Raw genomic sequence first — 13061 nt, 5'->3', positions numbered from 1 at the left:
AAGCATAGAAAATCTCTTCAATTTCTTTTTGTAATTTTTCCTGATATATGTCGTTGGGGAAGAAAATATATATATAATCTACACTAATAAAAGAGAAACATGGTAATTGGCGTACGACCGCTACCCTTTTCATTGGCTAATCAGCGAGATATGCAAATTAACTGTCAGCCAATATGGCGGCCGGCAGCCAGGCAGCTTGAAACTAACATGAGGCTTGCTTGCCTCAGTGATGGAGGATCGTTGGAGGAAACCAACGTTCCCAGCCTGCGGCTGCAGGCCTCTGAACGGGCAGTTTAAGAAACATTGTAACAAATACCGCCAGACTTCAGCCAGCAGATTTGCAACATTGTAAGCAAAGGCCAGAAACCTACTTTCAGCCGCGCAGAGGCCTAAGAGCTGGAGCCAAGCCTCAAGGTAAAGCCGGCCCAGAATAAAAAAAAAAAAGAAAAAAAGGAATGGTTGGGAACTTTAGTCATTCCCAGCCTGAAAACAGCCCTCAGCCCCTCACCCAGACTGGCCAGGCACCCCAGTGGGGACCCCCACCCTGATCCAGGACACCCTTCAGGGCAAACCAGCCGGCCCCACCCATGCACCAGGCCTCTACCCTATATAGTAAAAGGGTAATATGCCTCCCGGCACCGGGATCAGCGTGACAGGGGGCAGCGCCCAAACCCCCGATCGCCCTGCAGCTCTGTGTGTGACAGGGGGCGGGGCCCCAACCCCCTGAGCAGCCCTGCTCTGTGCCTGATAGGGGGTGGCGCCGCAACCTCCCCATCGACCCTGCCTTGAGTGTGACAGGGGGCGGTGCCCCAACCCCCCAATTGGCCCTACCCTGAGCGTGACTGAGGGTGGCATCACAACCTCCCAATCTGCCCTGCTCTGTGCATGACGGGGCGGCGCCCCAACTCCCCAGTCGGCCCTGCTCTGAGCCCGACCAGGGGCTGCACCTAGGGATTGGGCCTGCCCTCTGCCACCCGGGAGCAGGACTAAGCCAGCAGGTCGTTATCTCCCGAGTGGTCCCAGACTTCGAGAGGGCACAGGCCGGGCTGAGGAACCCCCCCTCCCCCCCGAGTGCACAAATTTTTGTGCACCGGGCCTCTAGTATATATATAGCCTCCCAGCTGGCCTGGCTCAGTGGTTGAGTGTTGACCTATGGACTAGGAGGGCAGGTTTAGTTTCTGGTAAGGGCACATGCCTGGGTTGTGGGTTCCATCCCCAGTGTGGAGCTTGCAGGAGGCAGCCAATCAGTGATTCTCTTTCATCATTGATGTTTCTATCTCTCTCTCCCTCTCCCTTTCTCTCTGAAATCAATAAAAATATATTTTAAAAATGAAAAGGAATATATGGGGCTGTATCATATTGAAATTTTTGCGCAACAAAGAAAACCATCAACAAAATGAAAAGCCAACCAACTGAATAGGAGAAGATATTCCCCCAATGACACATCTGATAAGGAGTTAATATCTGAAATTTATAAAGAACTCATACAACTCATCACCAACACAAACAAACAAAAAACAATCCAATAAAAAAATGGTCAAAGGACCTGAATAGACACTTCTCCAAAGAGGACATACAAATGACTAATAGACGTATGAAAATATACTCAATGTCAGTAGTTATCAGAGAAATGCCAATTAAAACTGCAATGTGATATCACCTCACACTTATCAGAATGGCTACCATCAATACATCAACAAACAACAATTTTTGGCTAGGATTTGGAAGAAAGGGAAATCTCATGCACTGTTGATGGGAATGCAGACTGGGTGAAACCACTATGGAAAACAGTATGGAGGTTCCTCAAAAAACTAAAAATGGAACTGCCTTATGACTTAGCAATTCCTCTTCTGGGTATATATCCAAAGAAACAAATACACTAATTTGAAAGAATATATGAATATATGCATGCCTATGTTTATTGTGGTATTATTTACAACTAGAGGCCCAGTGCACAATTAAATCGTGCGTGTGTAGGGTCCCCTAGGCCTAGCCTGCCATCAGGGCCATGTCCGCTGCCCTATGACACCTCGCATGCTCCGCATATCTGCCGGTGCCCCGCGACGCTCCATGGATGCTGCTGGCACCCCGCAATGCTCCGCCGACGCTGTTGGCGCCCCAAGGGGATGAGAGGAAGGCCTGAGAGGTGCTCCATGCACCTCCTGGTGACAGGTTGTTTGGTCGTTACATTGTTATGGCATTATGGCCACTGGCCTTTTATAGTATAGACTAGAGGCCCAATGCATGAAATCTTGCGTGGGTAGGGTCCCTAGGCCTAGTCTGCAATCAGGGCCATCTTCTGCCTGCTCGCCAGTCCCCAGTCCCACCCCACCACCACTCCCCAGTTCACTGTGGTTCCCCCGTTTGCCATGCTGCGATCAGAGCCTGAGGGCTGGGGGTGGGGGGGAAGGGACCAAGAGGTCAGCCATTCTGACCACTAGCCAGTCCTGCCCCACCACCACCCACACTAGTTTGCTGTGTTTCCCCGTTCGCCTTGCTGCGATCGGAGCCTGCGGGCTGGGAGGGGGGTAGGGACCGAGAGGTGGTCAATACACTTCATAGCGACTGGTCAAGTGGTCATTCTGGTTGTTACACTTAAAAGGGCTGGCCTTTTATTATATAGAATAGCCAAGCTATTGAATCAACCCAAGTACCCATCAATAGATGGGTGGATATTTAACAAAGGAGGCAAGAACATAAAATGGGGGTAAAGACAGTCTATTCAATAAATGGTGTTGGGAATCCCAGCAACAACACAGCACTGGTAACTCTTACGCAGCCAGCTCGGGGCAGTGAACTTCCACTGGACAGAGAGGCCCTGTAGCCTCAGAGGCCAACCCCAGAACACTGCCACCCAGAGGCTGACCCACAAACTGACTCTTTGCTAAACACAAAATAAGGCAGTCTGGGAAACAAATGCGGCTTGCTTTAAAATAAGGACTGTGGTTTACAACACAGAGGAACAGTGTATCGCAGGGAAACTCAACACTCTCCTGAATACCTGGCAGGTCTAAGGCGAGCCACACTGAAGAATAGAAGAACCGAAGGACCTTCACTACTGCAATATTTTTTTTTTTCTTTTTTCACCTTTTAACTAAGAAACCAATTTTTTTTCTTTTTTTTTTTTTTTTTTTTTTTTCCTCTTCTTCTTTTTTTTTTTTCTTCTTTTTTCCATCACCTGATTTTACCCTTTTAATTACTACCTTCTTATTTTTAACCAGTATTATTACTGCTACCATTTTACCATTTTTTTAAAGTGCCATTTTATTTTCTCTTTATTTTATTTTGGGATTAGTGTTCTCCATTCTATTTTCATCGTTATATTATTGGTTGTTTCTAGTTTGCATTTATCTCCAGGGAGCTGTTGCTGGAATTTGTTGGGATTAATGGCTGTTCTATAGGAGCATTCTCCTCATATAAAAAGTCTCTTCCCCTCTTCCACTTCATTCTCTCTTTTCGCTCTTTTTTTTTCTTTTCCTTTCTTTTCTCGCTTTTACTTTCCCCCCTCCTTTTTCCCACTTTCATTTTTGCACTCCTTTTTTTGGTCCCTAATTTTCTTTTCTTTTTTCTCTTTTCTCTTTTTCTCTTCCTTCTTCCTTATCCCCTAATTCTCTTAATTCAGGTGGTCACTTTTATTTGGGGTTATTAATATCGTGAATATATTTGTGTATAGTGCCTGGTACGTGGTGCCTTGTTGTGTTGTATTTTGTGCCTTTAAATCAACACAGCAGATCCAAGCAACAGCAACCTCCTGAGCACCACACCCTCTGCTGAGGAACAGCAGCTGTACGTGAAACCTCGCCCCACCAGCCAGAAGAGCCACCACAGCTGTGAACAGCACCCACCAGAGGAGTTGCTGCCAACTGAAGAGCAGCTGCTACCGCAACCGCCCGAAGAGCAACCGCAGACCAAGGAGTCACTGCCACCAAGGGAGCAGCCACTGAACGACTCAACGTCTAGATATGTCAGTGAGATCAAACATGGGTAGACAAAGAAACCCCCAAAGGAAAGAGAAGGAGGACTCTCCAGAAAAGCACCTAAGTAATACAGAGGCATGCAACATGACAGAAAAAGAATTCAGAATAAGGGTCCTAGAGTGCATAAACCGGATGGAGGAAAAAATCGACAACCTCAGCAAGAAGCAAGAAGAAACAGATGAAAAAATTGATAACATATGGAAGAAGCTAGAAGAAACAGATGAAAAAATCGATAACATATGGAAGAAGCTAGAAGAAACAGATGAAAAAATCAACAACTTAAGTAAGACCCAAGAAGATATGAAGAGTGATATAGCTGCAATGAAAAACTCCATTGAAAGTATCAACAGTAGACTAGGAGAAGCGGAGGACCGAATTAGTGATTTAGAAGACAAGGAAGCAAAACACACCCAAAATGTACTGCAGTTGGAGAAAAAAATGAAAAGACAGGAGGAGAGCCTAAGGGAGCTTTGGGACAACATGAAACGAAACAACATACGAATAATAGGGGTACCAGAACAACAGAAGGATGAACAAGGATTAGAAAACCTATTAGAAGAAATAATATCAGAAAACTTCCCTGAGGTGGGGAAGAAAAAAGTCACACAAGCCCAGAGAGTCCCAAACAAGGTGAACCCAAAAAGACCCACACCAAGACACATCATAATTACCATGGCAAATGTTCAGGACAAAGAGAGAATCTTACAGGCTGCAAGAGAGAGACGGAAAGTTACATACAAGGGATCTCCCATTAGATTGTCAAATGATTTCTCAACAGAAACACATCAGGCCAGAAAAGAATGGACGGAAATTTACAAAGTGATGCAAAGCAAAGGACTGAATCCAAGAATACTCTATCCAGCAAGGCTATCATTCAAACTTGAAGGGGAAATAAGAAGCTTCACAGACTAATAGAACCAAAACTTTAAGAAAAATACATTGAATTCATGTATTTGATAAACATTCTTCATTCACTAGAAACATAATATGAATAATTGTTATTAAAAAGCCTAAAAGAAAATAAACATCTTCTTTGTTACTACTATTGAGTATATTCTGCAAGCCATGAATAGTCCCAAGGCATAGGAAATACAGCAATGAATAAAACAAAGTGCCTGTCTTGGTTGCACTTGCATTCTAAAAAGGACACAAGACAATAAATTTGTAAAATGTAAGTAAATAACATGATTTTGGAAGGTGATAGTTTTATTATAATTATTTTTATGAAAAAATATGAAGTTGTAGTCATTTGCCACATGTTTTGTTTTCATTCTCACTAGATTCGCAGCTACTTGACAGCAAGGATTATGTCTTTCTTGCAAATTAAATCTTCAGTAATATACTGTGATCATTGACTGATACATGGTTAGTACTCAACAAATGTTTGGGCAAAGAAAAGAAGGAAGAAAGAAAAGGCAGAGATTTTAGCAGTTCAATAAATTCAACAACTTGATACAAATACATTTGCTTATTTCAACTATTAATGAGAGAAGAACAAAGACTTTTTAAGTCAACACAATCATTCCTCTAAAAGACTATTAAATTTCTTAAAATATGGATTTTGAGGAAGTTAAATTCCTCAAAACTATCTTTCAAATGATTGAATATTAAGTAAACTATTTTACCTATTTTAGTCTCAGTTTTCTTAACAATAAAATGGGAATGAGTAACTCACTGTATAATGAAATTGTTGTAAGCACAAATTAGACCAATTGTAGTCATGCTTTGAAAAGTACAGAGTAATACAGAGAAAATGATAGCATGAATTCTGGCAGCCATCTGGGATGAGCACTCCTCTCTCATTTTTTGGAATGAAAGCAATAATGAGTCATGACTGTAGACTCAGATCAGGAAACTGTTTTTTTTTTTGTTTTTTTTTTTTTAATATATTTTTATTGATTTTTTACAGAGAGGAAGGGAGAGAGACAGAGAGTTAGAAACATCGATGAGAGAGAAACATCGACCAGCTGCCTCCTGCACACTCCCCACTGGGGATGTGCCCGCAACCAAGGCACATGCCCCTGACCGGAATTGAACCTGGGACCCTTCAGTCCGCAGGCCGACGCTCCATCCACCGAGCCAAACCGGCCTTGGCAGGAAACTGTTTTTTTTTTTTTAATATATTTTATTGGTTTTTTACAGAGAGGAAGTGAGAGAGATAGAGAGTTAGAAACATCGATGAGAGAGAAACATCGATCAGCTGCCTCCTGCACATCTCCCACTGGGGATATGCCCGCAACCCAGGTACATGCCCTTGACCGGAATCGAACCTGGGACCTTTCAGTCCGCAGGCCGACGCTCTATCCACCGAGCCAAACCGGTTTTGGCAGGAAACTGGTTTTGATAAAGTGTGTGACAAGTTGTGAAGATAGTAGTCAGGAATCACATGGTCAGGAATCCAAACTTGTGAGACTAGCCATAGTTAGTGCAAACTTAAAAAGGAGGGCTGGCAATATGAATGCTTAAGAACCAAAAGAGAAGGCAATTCAAAGTTCAGCAATCAGGAACCTGGAAACATGAGTGAACACAGAGAAAGAAAAACATAAAACCAAATTGGAGATCCTCAAAAGGCTTCAAGGCAACTTTTATTCCTGAGTTTCAGTGCATTTATATGGCTCCTTTGGAGGAAAGCAACAATGTCTCAGGGACAGATACTCAAGAGAACTTGGTTGTGATCAGGAAACAGCCAAATAGCCAGTTTCTCTCAAGAAGATTCTGGCAATAAATATATTATCTAGTTTTTAGATGACTCTTTCCTATAATCCATTTTCTAATTGGACGGCAAGGTAAAGCTTTGTCAAATCTCTAGACAAATTTTCTTTGGGATTTGCATCATATTTTCATAATACTACCATGAAAAGTATTTAGAAAGGAAAAAACTGTAAATCTGTGATTTATGCACTCATTATTAAATACTCAATATGTACAGGTTTTTTTTATTACTACTTCCATTTCATTGGTAGTTATGGGTCTATTCAAGTTTTCTGATTATTCCTGATTGAGTTTTAGAAGATTGTATTTTTCTAGAAATATGTTCATTTCATCCAGGTTGTCCACTTGTTGGAATATAGTGGTTCATAGTATCTTTTTACGATCCTTTGTATTTTTGTGAGGTCAATTGTTACTTCACTTCTTTCATTTCTGATTTTGTTTATTTGGGTCCTCTCTCTTTCTTTCTTTCTTTCTTTTTTTTTTTTTTCTCAACTGAGGATATTTTTCACAGATTTTTTTTAATTTTTATTTTTTTAGAGAGAGAGTGGAAGAGCTAGGGAAAGACAGAGAGAAATATCGATGTGAGAGAAACACATGGATTGGTTGCCTCTTGCATGAGCCCCAACCAGGGCCAGGACAGGGAGGAGCCTGCAACCAAGGTACATGCCCTTGACCGGAATCGAACCTGGGACCCTTTGGTCTGCAGGCTAATGCTCTATCCACTAAGCCAAACTGGCTAAGGCTCTCTCTGTTTCTTGATGAGTCTGACTAAAGGTTCATTAACCTTGTTTATCTTTTCAAAGAAACAGCTCTTAGTTTCATTGATCTTTTGTATTTTTTATTTTTAGTCTCTATGTCATTTATTTCCACTCTGTTCTTTATTATTTTCTTCCTTCTACTTATTTTGGGATTTTTTGTTATCTCTTTCTAAATCTTTAAGTTGTAGGGTTAGATAGTTTCTTAGAAGTTTTCCTTGCTTTTTAGTTAGGCCTGCTTTCACTATGTCCTTTATGTTTTGGGTTGTTGTGTGTTCATTTTCATTTGTATCCAGGAAGTTTTTTTTATTTCTCTCTTGATCTCATTGGTAACCCATTCATCTATACTAATAAAAGGGTAATATGCTAATTAGACCGGATAGACCAGACGTCTTCCTGACAAAGCTGTGGCAGCTATGAGGGCCGAGGGATAAGCAGCCGCAGCATATTGATGGGGGAGGTGCCTTCCCTTGATCAGCCTGATCGCCTCCCACGACTGAGGCTTAGGACATCCCTTGAGGGCTCCCGGACTGTGAGATTGAGCAGGCCTGGCTGAGGGACCCCATCCCCAGTGCATGAATTTTCATGCACTGGGCCTCTAGTTGTTTAATAACTTGCTATTTAGCCTCCATGTATTTGAATGTTTCTGAGTGTTTTTATTATAGTTGATTTATAATTTTATGCCATTGTGATCTGAGAAGATGCTTGACATGATTTCAATCTTCTTTTTTGTTTGTTTTCTATTTTAAATTCTTTATTGTTGAAAGTATTACATATGCTTTCTTCCTCACTCCCCACCACTGACCTTTCTCTGGCTGCTCTAACCCCCCATCACATGCTCACCCCCCTACTGTCTATGTCCATTGGTTATGCTTATATGCATGCATACAAGTCCTTTGTTTGATCTCTTACCTCCCTTCCTGCCCTCCCCTGCTTTTCCTCTGAGGTTTGATGGTCTGTTCAATGTTTCTATGTTTGAAGAGACTTAGTTTGTGTCATAACATATGCTCTAGCTTTGAAAATGCCTTATGTGCCCTTGGAAAGAATGTATAGCTTTGGGGTGAAATGTTCTGTAAATGTCAATTAATTCCATCTGATCTAGTGTGTCATTTAGGATTGCTATTTACTTTTTAATTTTTTCTCTGGAAGATTTATCAAGTGGTGTCAGTGGGGTGTTAAGTCCCCTACTATGATTGTATTGCTGTCCATATCTACCTTAACATCTTCTACAAGTTTGTTTTCATATTTGGATGCTCCTATATTGGGTGTATATATGTTTACCAAAGTTATATTCCCTTGTTGTATCTATCCCTTTAGTATTATGAAGTGACCTTCATTGTCTCTTGTTATGGCTTTCACTTTGAAGTCTATTTTGTCAGATATGAATGTTGCTACCCTAGTTTTTTTTTTTTCATTCCCATTTGCCTGGAAATTTTTTTTCCAACCCTTCAGTTTATTTTGTGTGAGTCTTTTAGGGAACTCATACAACTTAACAAAAGGAAGATAAACAATCCAATTAAAAAACGGGCAAAGAACCTAAATAGACACTTCTCCAAAGTGGATATACAGAAGGCCAAGAGACATATGAGAAAATGCTCAAAGTCACTAGTCATCTGAGAGATGCAAATTAAAACAACAATGAGGTATAACCTCACAAATGTCAGAATGCTATCATGAACAAATCAACAAACAAGTGTTCGTGAGGATGTGGAGAAAATGGAACCCTTGTACACTGCTGGTGGGAATGTGGAGTTGTGCAGCCACTGTGGAAAATAGTATGGAGTTTTCTCAAATATTAACTGTGTGATAAAGGCTTAATATTCAAACTCTGCACTTTCCAAACAAAGAATGACTCTGCATCAACTCTTGGGAGATCTCCTCTCATCCTTTGAAATATCCTGCTTGATAAGAGTATCTTTATCTACTTGGGGCCTTTGGCCATTCCAGATAGTTTAAGCTAACAATGTGATTTATTTGGGGGCCCTTGGGCCATGCTCATGCCATAACAGTTTGACCTTTGGAGGCACTGAAGCTTGAGCAACGAAAATTGGTCATATGGGTACTCTATGCCTATGTATCCTACCCCTGATAAAAACCCTGAACACAAAGGCTTAAGTGAACTTCCCTGGTTGCTGACACTCTGTATGTGTTGTTATTCATAATTTCTGAGATATTTAATTAAGTTCTGCCATATATGACTCGACTGGAAAAAGACAACTGAAGTTTAAACCTGGTCTCTCCTGGACTCCACTCTCTGAGCCTTTTGTCTTTGCTGTTTTTAATCTGTATCCTTTGGTTGAAGAAACAGTAACTATGAGTATAATAGTTTTATTGAGCTCTGTGAGCTCTTCTAGTAAAATCACTGAACCTGAGAGTAGTCTTGGGAATCCCCAAACACATAACTATTTGTGAAAATATACATGAATGGAAAATTTAAGATTATGATTAATAACTTTTCCATCGAGTACATGTGTAATTATTGTACTCTGCTTTGTTGTACATTGCATTCATTTAGAGTGTTAGGTGTGTGAAAGTTTCCCTAGCCAATGTGTGAGTTGGTGAGCCATTGAAACTGGTAAAAGCCTGAGTCAGTCCCTTCCATTTTAATAAAAAAATATAATTACCATTGTCTCATCCAATTTTTACAGAGCATGGATCTGTCCTTAACCAGTCACACATAAAACTTGTCATCTAGTATCTTGCCAAGGGCAGGGTTCACAATTCCAGTTGAACTATTTGCTAGCTATCAGGCCTTGAGCAAATTGCATAAACTCTCTGAACCTTAGTTTCCTGATGGTAAACAGAAAATCAGTAACTCTCACACAGAATTATTGCTAAGTTTAACAAAGCTAATGTATGTGTTGAATCCTTTTAGAGATAGGAGAGGCAGTTTTAGGGAAGTGGGGTCCATGGGAGAGGAATCTTATATAATAAAACCCTAATATGCAAATTGACCGAACAGCAGAACAACTAACTGGTCACTATGACGCGCACTGACCACCAGGGGGCAGATGCTCAATGCAGGAGCTGCCCCCTGGTGGTCAGTGTGCTTCCACAGGGGGGAGTGCAGCTCAGCCAGAAGCCAGGCTCACAGCTGGTGAGCGAGCACAGCAGTGGTGGCATGAGCCTCTCCCACCTCTGCTGCAGGCGGGCGGTAAGGAGTGAGGGGGTCTCAGATTGTGATCCCCTGAGGGTTCCTGGACTGTGAGAAGGCACAGGCCGGGCTGAGGGACACCGCCCCCTGCCCCACCCCCCCCAAGTGCATGAATCTCGTGCACCTGGCCTCTAGTGTATACATAACTGGCAGAGAGAGCTCTAAGCCACTAGAATGTTTATCTTACAAAAGAGGACGGGGGAGCTCTGAGTGGGCTCTGAAGCTTTAAAACTTTGAAACTGATACTATATAGGAATAAGGAAGAAAATGATCAATTAGAAAAGCATGGGGGAGATAAAATAAGGAAGGGTCCAATTAGAGAGCAGGATGAGCAAACAAAGAGCTTCCAGCATTTATAAACCCATAGACAAAGAGACTCAGAGGGCCAGTTTTTTCCCAGATAGAGCAGGTTTATACCCTTTGGGGACCCCTCCCAGGGGCTCCCCTTTGGAACTTTGTATATGCTTGCAATAAACATCTACACAGTTGTTAAAAAATCTTTTAGTCCACGATTTTCATTCTTCAAACTTTCACAATGAGAGTCCAAGCTTGCCCAATTCCACATATCAGTGTGATTGAATAAAAATTAGAGAGCCACTCAGCCACTAATCTTCTTGCTAAAGAGATTCTTGTCTTTCTATTTAATCTTCCTCCCCTTCCCCACCTTCCAAGGAAGATTCTGCCTTTGGTAGGTTTATTATTTGGAATTTGATGGTGCAGAAAAGAGAAAAGAATATAAAGAGAAGAGGTACATAGATTAAGGCCAGGGAACAAGTTTTTCAGAAAAAAATTGAGATAGAGCTGGCAGCTCCTGCAGTAGGAAAGAATGTAGATTAAGATAAAGTAGTGTTGCCGAAACCGGTTTGGCTCATTGGATAGAGTGTCATCCTGCGGACTGAAAGGTCCCAGGTTCGATTCCGGTCAAGGACATGTACCTGGGTTGCGGGCACATCCCCAGTAGGAGATATGCAGGAGGCAGCTGATAGGTGTTTCTCTCTCATCGATGTTTCTGACTCTCTGTCTCTCTCTCTTCCTCTCTGTAAAAAATCAATAAAATATATATTTTTAAAAAAAGATAAAGAAGTGTTGTATCCTCTTCACAATATTTGGGAATCACAATTATTTACCTGAGTAACCTCAAACAGTTTTCTGTCCAATGTATGGCAAAAATCTAGTTGAGAAAAATAATACAGAAGACTGCTTGAAGGATAGCCTTTTTATTTCTCTGTAGATTAGGTCATTTAAGATCATAGAAAATTTCATGTGCTTGTATTTGTCTTGCTCCCCAGAAATTCTTTCTGTGAGTTCCATGTGAGCTTGTACTGAGGGAATAATAGACCCAAAAATATATGGCTCTTAGAGACATTTTTTTTCAATGTGATGTCACACTCAAGAAATTTCAGAACCCAATGCCAGGAAAAATTGTTTCCCTAAAAATCTAACGTGATTCTCCTTTTTGTACACTGATAAGCACATAATTTAAGCTAACATTAAGATCTAGTCCAGGGGTGGGGAACATCTGGCCCTCAGGCCCTATAAGGCTCATGAAATCATTTGGTTTGGCCCTGCCAAGGCATTAGGGGTGAGATAATTAAATGTTTGACCAAATATAGCAGGCTAATTTGTAAGTTGATAATAATTTTGTATGGCCTGCGAATGATGTTATAAATATCCAAATGGTCCTTGGCTAGAAAAAAGGTTCCCCACTTCTGATCTAGTCAAATTCCTAGTCTAACTTTTGTAATGATCTAAACCATAACTTCTAACTGTTTGCATTTAAATTGCCTTCTTCATATTTTCATGAAGACTACATTCAGGCCATTGGGAATGAAGGAGGATAAGATCATCAGAACAGACAGTTTTGAAGTTGTTATAAGAGGACAAGGAAGTCGGCCTCCTGGTGCTTACCACAGGCTGTGTTCTTACACTGACTGTACAGAAATAGGAGGCAGAGTAAACTTACCCCATATACACCTCAGCTCAGGCTCTTTGCCTGGTCTGTATTGTGAATGGGGAGACATTGAAAAAAAAAAGAGGACAAGGAAGTCAACAGACTTCCTTTATGTATGAGTTTTACAGGATATCAGTGACTGTAGCCATGAGACAAGAAAAGCAAATCAACACAAATTTGGAAGCAACAGTAAGCCAACAAGAATACAGTAGTTTGATGGAGCTTCAAGAATCAAGAATAAATGAAAGAAACTTCTTATGAAGCTTGACTCATTTTAAAATATCTGAGTGATAAAAACAAGTATAGTGTTTTGGTTTTAGTGTCTATACAAATAACTCAATTCATGGCTGCAAAGTGTACAGTTTTGATTTTTTTAAATTTATCTTTATTGTTGAAAGTATTACAGATGTCCCCTTTGGGGGTTTTTCCTATTGACACCCTTTACCCCCCACCTGCCCTTCCCAGGTCTCTACCACACTATTGTCTGTGTCCATGGGCTAGCACATATGTAT

The 13061-nt window shown here is 41.2% G+C and overlaps 1 non-coding gene across 1 annotated transcript; it reads left to right on the top strand.

The window, feature by feature from the left end:
• Nucleotides 1–12489: 12489 nt before the first annotated feature.
• LOC118652350 lies at nucleotides 12490–12621 on the top strand. Its single transcript, XR_004966593.1, has one exon. It is a non-coding gene; the product is annotated as a small nucleolar RNA SNORA51 (small nucleolar RNA).
• The last annotated feature ends 440 nt before the right edge of the window (nucleotides 12622–13061 follow it).

The sequence above is a fragment of the Myotis myotis genome, unplaced genomic scaffold, assembly GCF_014108235.1.
Source record: "Myotis myotis isolate mMyoMyo1 unplaced genomic scaffold, mMyoMyo1.p scaffold_m19_p_3, whole genome shotgun sequence".
NCBI classification, from domain to species: Eukaryota; Metazoa; Chordata; class Mammalia; order Chiroptera; family Vespertilionidae; genus Myotis; species Myotis myotis.
The sequence above is the reverse complement of the archived record's forward strand: the minus strand, read 5'-3'. Positions and strand labels throughout refer to the sequence as shown.